Source organism: Fukomys damarensis, unplaced genomic scaffold, assembly GCF_012274545.1.
Source record: "Fukomys damarensis isolate Sample0158 unplaced genomic scaffold, DMR_v1.0_HiC HiC_scaffold_13, whole genome shotgun sequence".
NCBI classification, from domain to species: Eukaryota; Metazoa; Chordata; class Mammalia; order Rodentia; family Bathyergidae; genus Fukomys; species Fukomys damarensis.
The window spans coordinates 10,802,746-10,816,289 of NW_022900925.1; positions in this window are offsets into that span (position 1 = coordinate 10,802,746).

The window sequence follows — 13,544 nt, forward strand, 5'->3', positions numbered from 1 at the left end:
CGGTAGCACTGGTATCCAGCAAAGGGCTTGGTACATATCATGAACAGTCAATAAATATTTACTGAATGAGTGGCTAATTAATCAATGACTTTATGGTTGTTTAAATTCTCTAAACCTTTCTACCATGGTATATTTTTCTTACTTTGTCTGACAAAGACTGCTGAGTTATATTGCCATTTTCTACCACCATTATATTTCTAGTAGTTTTCCAGTGTATTTCTATTTTGGCTGTAAGTATTTCAACACGGTGTGATTTAGGGCTTGAAAGTCTATGGCTGTTATATAATCATGATAAATAAATTTAATGTCAGTATAAAATGGCTATTTAATAACACTATGAGATGTGGCTTAATTTTATGTATGTTAATTTGAATAAGCAACATATAATACAATTCAAAAGGTACAAAAGTGGAAAGTAATTTTCCTCTCTCTTTTCCTCTTTCTAGTTTCCCTCCCCTGAAGCAAACACTACTAATCGAATTTTACTGATTAGTTCAATTTGAAAACGTTGATTTTTTTTTTGATGTTTTAATTATTTTTCCACAGAGGGATTTTAAATATTTACATGAAATGTTTTAAACCAATATATTTGGCATAATTAGTCATCTTATTTTATGCTTTCTGTTTTTTATTCTTCTTTGATGTTTCTATTTTCTGCTCTGTGGATTAGTTTTGTTTTGCTTTTTTTTTTTTTTTTAATCTTCTCTGGTGTTATGGAAAGCATAATAACCCCTCGTCCTCCTTTTCTTTTTTAACTTCTCTAATGTTTTCCTTTAATGTTTTTTAATGCAGCTTTTTTGGTGGGGGATTGAGACAGGGTCCTGCTGTGTAATTCAGGCTGGCCTTGAACTCATATGTAGTCCAGGCTGGTAGTGATCCTCCTCTGTTTTAGCCCCCCAAGTGCTGGGATTAGAGCACCACCACACCACCATGCCTGGTTTAGCAGCTTGTGTTTGGGTGTCCCCCAAAGCCTCATGCAGATAAGTTGGGTCCCTCTTCCTCTTCTCCTTCTCCTTCTCCTTCTTCTTCTTTTATTTTGGTGAGGGGAATCTTTCTGTTTTGGAGGTGGCTGGTTTTGGAGTGTGTGGTGCTGGGACTAAAGGCATGTGATTACTAAACCACTGCACAGGAGTGATTGATTTGACACTGCCCTGATTCCAGTAGTCTGGAAGGGATAAAAGAGGCAGAAAAACACTGGTAAATTCCCTTGTTGGTTTTGCTGCTTCCATCACCACGAACTGCTGTCCCTCTGCCACCCTGCCTTGGAGCCAGCCGATTGTTGACTGAAACCTTTACAAACTGAGCTAAATAAACCCCTTCCCCTCTAACTTTGGGTGACAGGTATTTTTTCTCAGCAACGAGAGATAAGTGACTAACACACTTGTATTTCTCGACCCTTTGGAGTCAAGAGTAAAACCATATACTGTGAGTTCCCTGCCCATTTCAGTCAAGAAGTAGAACATGCTCTCTTCCTCCCTTCCTTGGATCACACTGACATAACTGAGGATTACACATATAGATTGTGGTTACTGCACTAATCTGGCTCTGTGGTTTTAAGGAAGAGTTTACCTGCCTCTAATGGGATGAATTATCTAACAATTTCATGTTATCTCAGAGTTTGACTATATTTGAAGATAGGGATTGCTAAGGAGATTTTCAAAGGCAGGTGTGGTGGAGCATAACTGTAATCCCAGCACTGTGGGAAGCTGAGGCAGAAGAATCCCGAGTGTAAGCCCAGGCTAGGAAATTTAGCAAGATCCTGTCTCAAAATAAACAAAAGGGTTGGAAATTCAGCTCAGTGTGAAAGCCATGGGTTCGGTTCTAGTATTGCAATAAATAAACAGGCAATTAAGTTAAAATGAAGTTATTAAGGTTGGCCCTAATCAAGTACCAGTGGTGTCCTTATTTTTTTTTTCTTACTTTTTTTAAAAGAGACATCTGGACACCAACATAGACATGGCAAAAAACATGTGAAGACACAGAAAGAAGCAGCCACACACCAGCTGAGAAGAGAGGCCTCAGAGGAAACAAGTCTTGCTGGCATCTTGATCTCTGAACTGGCATCTTGGCCCTCAGAACTGTGAGAAAATAAATTTCTGTTGCTTACGCTACCCAGTCCATGATACTTCATTATAGCAACTAATATACTACCCAAACTAACTCGATTAAAAAAACACACGTGTGGGCTTCCCACCAGGTGCATCTCTGATGACCCTCTCCAGAGGAACCTGTGGAGGAGGAGGGGACAGAGCATAATGTGCGTGTGCTCCAACTGGGCTGCCAACTGCTGATAGCTCTTCCTTGCCATCCGGTGTGACCCCTAATGAGAAAGTTGCAATGCCTCTGAATGACAATAAGCAGAAGGTGACCTGCCCCCATTGCTGTCCTCCCCTGAAGTGAATATACACTATGTCTAAGGAGTTAAGCATCTTAACTGCATCATTTAGATGACTTCTCCTGGGGTTTATGGAATAGAGAGACACCAGGCAGGAAGCTCTAGCTTGCGACCTGCGCCCCCCCGGCACAGCATCCAACACAAGGACACACTTGAGGATGACTCACAGCTTCTTGCCCTGATGCTCCACCTCTGTCCACAGTTCTCTTTAATCCCTGTAGAGTTAGTGGCTTTTCTCAGGAAATACCACCCCTCTTCCTCTCTATGAAAAGAATCTAGCAGGGGCAAGATCAAGGCCAATCTAGATATACACATCAAGGAACCTGTCTGAAAAAAAAAATCTATTCCCAATGCCTTCGTAGATCTTGCAAATATTACAGTCAAGCCAGACATAGCGGCACACGCCTGTAATCCCAGCACTTGGGAGGTGGAGGCAGGAGGATCGTTGTGAGTTGGAGACCAGCCTGGGCTACATAGTGAGTTCCAGGTCAGTCTCAACTACATAGTGAGACCCTGACTCAAAAAAAAATTACAGTAAAAAAAAAAATTTTTTTTTTTTTGGTATTTCAGCATCTACTCACAACAAATATAGGGGTCAGTGAACTCTGGTTCCCTAGTCTCCAAAACTCTCAAATGTGAGAAAGAAGAAAGAAAAGCCAAGGGGCTATATTTGCAGGGTTTCTACTGAAAAATCTGAATTTGTACACTCTTCATCTGAAAAGTATCTCCCTTCTACAGGCTTCATCTGGTCCTTGTGTGGGCATTAGTTCTCAGGAGATGACGACTCTGGCCTTCCCATGCTCAGAGTACTTAACCTCACTCCACCAAGGTCCCATTACAGAACATCTTCTGTCAATTCAGCAGCTCAAACAGTGTCACTCTCATTCCTGGTCCTCCCTTTGCTTCCATGATTTTAAATACCCCACTCCAGGAAATAAAATTAGTATCTAGTCATTAAAGCCCCTGTCGGTGATCAAATGCTCTCCCCTCTGCAACCCCCTGGTTCACACTTACATCCTTTCTTACCTGGACTCACTGAGATAGCCTCTTTTTTTGTTTGTTTTGTACCAGTAATCGAACTCGGACCCTTGCGCTTGCAAGGCAGGCGGCAGAACCACTGAGCTAAATCCCCGGCCCCCGAGATAGCCTCTTAATACCTACTTTCCCCGCCCATCCCTGTTCATCCTCCAGATACCACCAAAAGAGTCTTTTTTAAAGTAGATAAGAGCTGTGCTCGCTTCAGCAGCACATACACTAAAGTAAATAAGAGCTAAATTTGCAGTTCAGTGGTGAAGTGGATGTGCACTTCATCGTGTGCAAGACCCTGGGTTCAATCTCCAGAAACAATAAAGAAGTAAAATCATGCTACTCCTCTGCTTAAAACCCTCCAAATGGTTTCTAAACTCTTAAGAGCCAATTTAGTCCAATCCCTGCCTCTCTGGCTTCAACTTGGACCTTTCTTCCTTCTTTTGCTTAGAATCAGAAGATTCTAATGTTTTCAAAGTTCGTTGATTCTGGTGCCTTTTGTTTCCTCAGGGCAAGCACTGTACGCTTTGGATGGACTTCGCCTGTCTCCTCAAGCCAGGATGTGCTCTGCCTTCAGCTCATCTTGTGGCTTCCTCCTTCAAGGTCCCCTCTTCAAGTGAAAGCAGCAGAGCACTGTGATCGAGGGCACAGACTCTGCAAGCAAATTGCCCAGATCCGAAATCAGGCACTCCCAGGTTCCTCACCTGCAAAACAAGAATGGTGATAATAACTCCAATTCCTCAAAGCCTTATTATGAGAACTACAAGAGTTAATATGTGTTAAATGCATAGGACAGAGCCTGGAATACAGATTAACCTTTATTATGCTAGTTTTTATTATTATAGCCTGTAAGCCTATTGCAAATATTTGTAGAGCCCAGGAAAGCAGCACAAATAGAAGCCCACATATCAGAAACCTAAATATATATCAACTATGTCGAAGGCCTGGCCCACATTCACCATTCTCACTGCCAGCCTGCTGCTATGGCTTATGTCTAGACGTCCCGGGCGACTCCTGTGAACATAGGTGGGGCTTTTCAGAGGTGGCAGAATCTAGCGCATGTGATTAGTAAATTAGTCCACTGATTGATTTGGCATAGTTCTAGGTGTGGATAATGGGAAGGCCTACCTTAGGCGTGAGTGCTACCTGCCCTAAGGGTATGCAGACTGTGTAGAATATAAGGGACACAAAAAGGGCTTCTGCCCTCCCTTGCTGCGTGCTGCTTTTGCTGCCTGCCATGAACTATTTTTTCTTCTCTGCGATGCCCCTCTGCCATGCCACACTGCTTCAGAACCAGCCGATTATGGACTGAAACCTCTACAAATAAATAAAATGAGCTAAATGAGCTAAATAAACCTCAGTAGGGGCCAGGGATTTAGCTCAGTGGTTCTGCTGCCTGCCTCGCAAGCTCAAGCACTGAGCTAAATCCCTGACCCCTAAGTTTAGATTTTGAGACAAGGTCTCCCTGTGTAGTTTCAGGCTGGCCTTGAACTCACTATGTAGCCCAGGCCGATCTCAAACTCATCACTATCCCCTGCCTTAGTATCCCAAGTACTAGAATGATAGTCATGTGACACCATATCTGCACATAAACTTTTCCTCTTTTAAGTGGGTGTTGGGTATTTTGTCTCAGCAACAAGAAAAATAACTAAGACACTTTCTCATCTGGGATTGTCCTCACAATCCAGAGGCTAAAATTTTTCCTTGCACCAGGACTTCCACCTGTCAGGAGTAAGTCTACATAATTTTGGGGGGAAATTGTTTCATAACTAAAATTATGATTAGGCCTAGTTCTCCTGCCTACAGGCCAGCTATGGCATATTGAAATATAACTCCATTTTGGCCTCCCGTCACAGCTAAGACCTCAATGGTTCGGTGGTAATACTGTGATGCTTCAGGACAAGATTACACCAGCTGAAGACATCATGGGAGGAACAAAATCTTCATCTGCATAGTTCCTCATTGCTCTAGGATTTCTGCTGCCTCCTGAGTCATTTGTTACATTTGTTTCTCCCGAGGTACTGAACTCTCTGACCTAAGTCACCTGTTACATTTGCTTTCTCCTAATGAACCGAACAAAGGTGTGGCAAGCTCAGCTTCTTCTCTAAGTCTCATTTTCTCTAGGTTTCTGTCTAATACATTAATTCACCTTGTGCTGTTGTGGCTCACTGGAAACTAGGACTTACTGCAGAGGTTCTAGTAACGTCCCCTCTCCCTGTCCCTTACAGCCCAGAGTTTATAAGCCCAGAACTGCAGGGGCAGAGTGGGCAGTAGCCAGCTCAGGACCCAGCTCCTCTATGGTTGACAAGACCCACTCAACGCACAAGCTGTAGGGCTCAGCCTCACACCCGCTCCAACTCACAAATTTCTCTCCTGTAATTCCCACTGGCTCAGATGGCTGCTGAACTCTCAAAAACCTTGGCACAGGGCCCCAAGTATAGAGGAGGGGTCTTCAAATCCTGCTACCCATCGTGTGGTCCTTCAAGCAGCAGCAGCAGCAGCAGCAGCAGCAGCAGCAGCAGCAGCAGCAGCAGCAGCAGCAGCAGCAGCAGCAGGAGCTTGTTAGAAATGCAGACTATCTGGCCCATTTTAAACTCACTGAGTCAGAATCTGCACCCTAACAAGATCCCCAGAGGATGTGTTTGAAGTCAAAGTTTGAGAAGCACTGAATTAAGAAGTCAGGCAGGGGGCACCTTTTTCCCAGGTCTAAGTGTGGTTTTGTCTCCTACCACCTAATCTCGAGTAGTTACACCCTACTCACCCTCTATACCACCCCCTATTTATTTCCTTCATATAATGAAGCACTCTAATTTCTAGTTTATTGCCTAACTCTCAAACTGTAATATAAACTTCGGGGAGGTTCCTTGTTTGTCAAGTTTAGTGCTGTATCCTCTGAGGCCCTGACTTGGCCCACAAGAGAGAAGGTGCTCGGTACTGAATTTCACTGAATTAAGGCTCTGTCCATTGTACCACACATTATTTTATGTACCAAGAAGAAACAATGCTGTCAGGTAACCCATGATTCCTTCCTTTCTTCTCTCTCTTTCCTTCCTTAGTTTCTTTCATGTACGCTGGTGGTACTAGGGATTGAATTCAGGCCCTTCACAGAGTTACATCTCTAGCCCCTTTTCTAAAATTAAATGTATTTATTTATTCAGTTTTGCAGTAATGGCATTTGAACCCAAGCTTTCACCCAAGCTTCAGTTACATCCCAGACCTTTTTCAATTTTTTATGTTAAGATACAGTCTCACTAAGTTGCCCAGGTTAGTCTAGAATTTGTGGTCATGCACCATTACACCTAGTTTGACAATTTTTTTTTCAAACAGGGTCTCATGAGGCAGGTAAGGCTGTCCTTAACTTGCTATGTATACCAGACTGACTGCCAACTCACAGTGATCCTCCTGCCTCAGCCTCTTGAGTGCTGGAATGATAGGTATGTGCCACCATGCCTGATATGGCAATTTTTTTTTAACACTTAAAATTTTTGTCTTATGCCAAGTAAAATCTCTTTCAGACCAATTTTTTAAAATTCATTCTTTAAAGTCTGATACTTCAGAATGACTTCCTGACACTTAATGCCTGGGTTTTTCCACACAATAGTGTTCCTGTGCCATGGAGAACATTAATAAAGCATTGTGTACGTGTGTCTGTGTGTGCTGAGGATTGAACCCAGAGCCTTGCACATGCTAAGCAAATGTACCATTAAGGGTATTCCACTGCTGTTTCTAAGATTGTTCTCCAAGCTGCTGGTAAGTTCTCATTTAGCATGGTGACAACAGAATTGACAGCTTCATTGGGGTCAGATTTTTACCCTACTACTGTGTTTCTATGCTTTTTTTTTTTCTTTTTTTCTTTTTCTTTTTCTTTTTTTTATTTTTTTTTTTTTTTTGTTGAGATAGGGTCTTATTATATAGCTTAGGTAGTCCAAGCTGGCCTCAAACTCACCGAGATCCTTCTGCCTCAGCCTCCCCAGTGCCGGGATTACAGATGTGTGACCCTACACCTGACTCTATTTTAAAACACAGTATAATATTTTGAAGACTTTTTTAAGTATATCAGAGGTGTGGGGCAATGGCACATATCAGGAGTCCCAGCTACTCTGGAAGCTGAGGCAGAAGGATTGCTTCAACCCAGAAGATGAAGACCAGTTATTATCATCATCATCTTCTTCTTCTTCTTCATCACCATTATTATTTCTTTTTTTACCAATTTTAGGTTCAAAGAAAATTTGAACAGGAAATACAGTGTTCCCATACTCCATGCCCCTAAGATGCACTGCCAGCCTCAACATCCTGTACCACAGTGAAACATTTGTTCATTTCGATGGAAGTCATTAACATCACTATCAGCCAAAGTCCATAGTTTACCTTAGGGTTCACGGTGGGTGCTGGACATTCAAGTTGGGATAAATATATAATGGCATGTACCCACCATTATGATATACAGAGTAGTTTCAGTTCCCTAGAAATATCTTGTATGTTCCATCTATTGATCCCTCACTTTCTTCACAATCTCTAGCAACTGATGACTTTTTCACTGTCTACAGTTGTGCATTTTCCAGAATATCATACAGTTGGACTACATAATAGGTAGTATTTTTCACATTCACTTTTCCCACAAAATATATATATTTCTTTTGTTTTTTTTTTTTGAGACAGGGTCTCACTATGTAGTTGAGACTGACCTAGAACTCACTATGTAGCCCAGGCTGGTCTCGAACTCACAACGATCCTCCTGCCTCAGCCTCCCAAGTGCGGGGATTGCAGGTATGTGCCACCATACCCAGATGCACACATAATATATATTTAAGGTTCCTCAACTCTTTCTTTTCTTTCTTCCCTTTCTTTCTTTCTCTCCTTCCTTCCCTCTCCCCGCCTCTCTTTCTTTCTTTCTTTGTGACAGGGTCTCACTGTGTTCCAGACTTCACTCAAACTTGAAATCCTCTTCCTCAGCCTCCTCTCAGCCTACTGGGATTACAGGTGCACACCCCCACCTGGCTGGCTTCCCTCTCTCTCCACATCTACTTCTCCATCTCCCTCTCTCTTCCCCACCCGCACCCCCTCCTCATAGTCTCTATGCTGTCACTAGATCTTTGATTTCTTTCATCAGAGCTCTGTCGTTTTCTTCTTATAGGTCTTATATACATTTTGTTAGCTCAGATTTATATCTAAGTACAGCCATGCACTACCTAACATTTCAGTCAAAAGTGGATAAACTATAAATGGTTTTATATAGCCAACTTAGTTTGTGCACATACGTTCTGTAATGTTCATACAATGACACAAATGCCTAAAGACACAATTATCAGAATGCATCACACTTTAAGTGGCACATGACTATTTTTATTGGCAAATTGCTAATGTAAATGGTATTGTACTTTTAAAAGACATTTTAAGCATTCTGTGTGTGTTTGTGCATTGTGTGTGCATGTATGTTTTACTGAGAATTAAACCCATGACCTTCACATTGAGCTGTATACCTAACCCTTTTTTATTTTAATTTTGATTGTTTGTTTTTGGTACCAGGGATCGAACTCTGCAAGACCAGTGGCAGAACCACTGAGCTAAATCCCCTGCCCTTTATTTTAATTTTGAGATATGCTCTGGCTAAATTGCTAGATTACCCAAGCTGAGCTTGAATTCACAATCCTCCTGCATGTGCCTCCCAAAGTGCTGGGATTACAGGCATAAGTCACCACAGCTGGCTTTAAACAGCATCCCAACTTAAAAGGTGTAGTACCAAAAGGGAACACAGCTCAGCTGAAGTACTAACCATATGAACAGCTATGGACAAGTTGCTGCCTACAGACAAAACGTACCATGCTTAGGAGACACTACTGATTTTACGGTATAGCCTAATCTCAGAGATGTTAAAATGTATCAAAACTGTATGGCTTATGTGATGGGATATGGTGAATGTTTAGAGAATTAATAAGGATACTGAATATCATGACCTCCTTATAGCCAGCTTCAGATCCAATGAATAACTATCATTTCCTAGAATATAACACCAAAACTAAATGAAGGACTTTGTCCCTTCTCTAAGGCCGTAACTGAGTCACGTCCACAGTTTCTTAGAGGAGTTGGGAAACACAGTCGTTAGCTGCACTTTACCTCAGTATTGACATTAAAAGTCTATTATTGCATCAATACAGAAAAATGAGGCTATCTCTGCCATTTACTGAGTCACACGTGGGCATCTGGCCTACTCAGCAATAGCCAGAGAGATGGGAGTCATAGAATGTGGACACACTCCGGAAAGGATGTTTGTTGGATTCCTCCCCATCACCCATTCCATCTTTCTTCCCTCCTAATAATGCACCTAATTTCCCAGCTTAGTAGCTATGATGGATCTGACAACTCTTCCTGTTCAGAAAGTCTGAGAACTGGGCCTGGGATTTAGCTCAGTGGTTCCACCACCTCACCTTGCAAGTGCAAGGTCCTGAGTTTGATGCTCGGTACCAAAAAAAAAAAAAAAAAGTCTGAGGACTTAAGTCAATTAGCATGTTCTACTTTCTGGACCTGAGAGACCTGGGTAAGGGAAAGACGCCAAATAAAGAGAAGTTTTCCTTTTTAACCATGATAACATGGAAAAGAGACTTTTCTCTTCAGGGAAAGAGTGTAAAGACCTGAGGTCTGGATCTGCTGCCACTAACATCACCATGAGGAGAAGGATCCCGCTTAAAATGCCAACCTCAAAGAAGGCACAGCCAGAGAATGGCAGGGAAACAAAACAAAAACCCTGATGTTGCCTCCAATTTCTGGATCAGACTGCAACTGAGGCAAGATTTATCTTTGATGTTTCGATTACCTGAACCATTAATTCCCTTTTTGTTTCCAGAGAATTTAGTCTTTTTTCATCTTTTTTGCAGTCTTAATTATCAAACCCATGGCCTCCTCACACTGGCTAAGTGAGTGCTCTATCACTGAGCTACCTCCCCAGTCAGAAGTGGGCTTTGTGTTACCTGATATGATTCCATAAAATATCTTCAGGGTATAGCAGGCAATAAATGACTGATATTTTGACTACTATCTACATCACATTTAGGTTTTACATGATAAAAGAAGCAGGGAGGCTTACATCCAGTTTTGTAACTAGATTTATAAAAATTATTTAGACTTACGAAAAGACTTCCCCACTTGGGAGTTTTGATTTTACTTCATCTCTTGGTGAGTTGAGATAATGTCCCACAAAAAAAGAGAAGAAACTGTGGTATTTCCAAATCTAGGCATGCTTATAATGCAGTTCTGCTGTCCTTCAGAGTCATGCGACTCTGAGCAGGCTAAAACTGGACATGTGTAAAGTCATTGAGTCGTGACTTTTTCTTGTTGTTGACATAGCTGTGGACAACACCCTCTGGTTGTGCCATTTAGTATTGCAGAGATGTCTCCCCTAAACCTACTTTTGCTCCTTTTCTTTTTCTTTTTTTTTTTAGTACTGGGATCAAACTCCGGACCTTGCGCTTGCGAGGCAGGCGGCGGAAACATTGAGCTGAATCCCCAGCCCTGCTCCTTTTCTTTTTAACCATGACAACATGTTTATTTTGCAAGTGTCTTTTAATTTTTTTGCCACAATTTTCCCCACATTTTTACATAGTCACATTTTTTCTAGATTTTTTTTTAAACTGGGGATTGAACTCAGGACCTTGCACTTACCGCTTCTCGGCCTTTTGGCTAAGATCAAGTGTAGGACCTTGCACTTGCCAGGCAGGCACTGTGCCACTGAGCTAAATCCCTGGCCCTTTCTAGGCTTTTTAAACATAAGAATTTTTTCAGAAGTAAAAAGGGGAAAACTCAGTCTTCAACTGAATAAATGGCAACTTTAACTGAAAGATTATGAAGTTTTAAACTACTAAGAATTGAAGCACAGTCCGGGGATTTAGCTCAGTGGTGCCACTGCCTTCCTCATAAGCACAAAATCTGAGTTTGATCCCGGTCCAAAAAATATTGAAGCAGCCAGGCGTGGTGGTGCACGCCCATAATCCCAGCACTTGGAAGGCTGAGGCAAGAGGATCACTGAGTTGGAGGCCAGCCTGGGCTACATAGTGAGTTCAGAGCCAGCCTGAACTACAAAGGGAGACCTGTCTCAAAAAAAGAAGAGGAAGAGAAGGAGGAAGAGGAGGAGGAGGAGGAGGAAGAAAGAATTGAAGCTGCTGGAAGTCACATTAATTTGGAGGTGCTGAGATACCCCTGTGGTCTAAATAGGAAAATATCTCTTATAAACTGTAATTGTCACCTTAAAATAAAGCACTCTCCAGGTGTGGTGGTGCACACCTGTAAACCCAGCACTTGGGGAGCTCAGGCAGGAGAATCACCAAGAGTTCAGGGTCAGCCTAGGCTACATAGTAAGACCCTGTCTCAAAAAATAAATAATTTTTTAAAACATTCTGCAATTTATACAATTATATTTATTTTCAACAGCTTTACAATATCCGGAAAGGTTGGATTCTGAGAAATGACATGGAAATAGCTTTACATTCAGAAAGCGAGCTCATACCAAGAGGACAAAGCTCTAAATTCACCCCCATGCAAAAGTCTGCTCCAGATTTCACTGTTATAAAGTCATCATTGTCAAAACCCCAGATCCTCAGGGACCCAGGAAAAGCCAGGTAGAGGCATCATTTGAACAAAGAAAATCCAGTAAGATTAACTGTAGCCATTTTGTTCCTTTTTTTTTTTTTTTGTACCAGGGGTCGAAGTTGGGACCTTGCGCTTATAAGGCAGGCGATGGAACCAACTGAGCTAAATTCCCAGCCCCATTTTGTTCCTGTTTAAGTAAACTTTTTAATTCTGCCTAGATGCAGCCTCTAATTAAAATATTTCATCAGGATAAACCTAAGATTGGGTGACCTTTAACATATTACTTGTACACAGTGCTAACCTGGGTCCATAGAAACTCAGTATAGTTCTCTCCTGGTGAAGATGTGGGAGAGTGTAGTTTTGTTTTTAGTGGTTTGTGTTTTGTTTGTTTAATTTTTGCAGTGCGGGGGATCAAAACTAGAGCCTTGTGCATGATAGAAAAACACATTACCACTGAGCGACAGCCCCAGACATCAGAGGAGATGCTTTCACTGTGCCATCACTTAACCCAGCTTCTATCTTTGTGGGCAGCCAGTTTCACCTAAATTTCTGTTTTCTCCCAATATTTATCATCTTCCTTTCTATCATATTCATTGCTGGTCCCTTGTCTTAATCTTTTGGTATTTTTCTTTTGTATTAAGATTTTCTCAAGTTTTTCCTCACTTAATCACAACCTTCATTCACTTTTTCCCATTTTCAGTTTTATTTTTTCTACATTTCTACAGCCCTTTTAATTTTTCATTTTGAGACAGTGTCTTGTTAAGCTTCTAAGTTGCTCACACTAGGCTCAAACTTTCCTGCCTCAGCCTCCCAGACTCCTGGGATGACAGGCATGAACGATTTTACCTGGTCTATGCTTTAGTCCTGACTTACTTCTTTTAGTGTGTTAGATTTTCATGCAAGTCTTCTTTCCTCCAGCTACAAGTCAGTGCCTTTTCATCTCAGCCTTTTCTTTCTCACTCTTATTTCCAAAATTCAAGTAATATCACCAAAAACCTCCTGAAAATGTCTTTCCAATCTGACAGTAAATATTTCTCCAGACTTCTCTTTCAGTCTTTGAGAAAACACACCCTTTCCCAAGCCACTGTTTTCTCTTGCATGGTGGTCCACCCTCACACTGTACAGTGTACTTGTTTTCCTACTTTTACTTGGCCTGTTTCCTTCCCTGCCTTTAATAAATGTAAAATCTTGCTGCTTTTTTTTTAAATGTGCCCTTTTCTTTGTCTTAAATAATTTTTCTGGGGCTGGAGATATAGCTCAGTGGCCCTGCACCTGCCTGACAATTGCAAGGTCCTGAGTTCAATTCCTGGTACCAGAATGTACAGTGTACTTGTTTTCCTACTTTTACTTGGCCTGTTTCCTTCCCTGCCTTTAATAAATGTAAAATCTTGCTGCTTTTTTTTTAAATGTGCCCTTTTCTTTGTCTTAAATAATTTTTCTGGGGCTGGAGATATAGCTCAGTGGCCCTGCACCTGCCTGACAATTGCAAGGTCCTGAGTTCAATTCCTGGTACCAGAATAATAATAATAATAATAATAATATA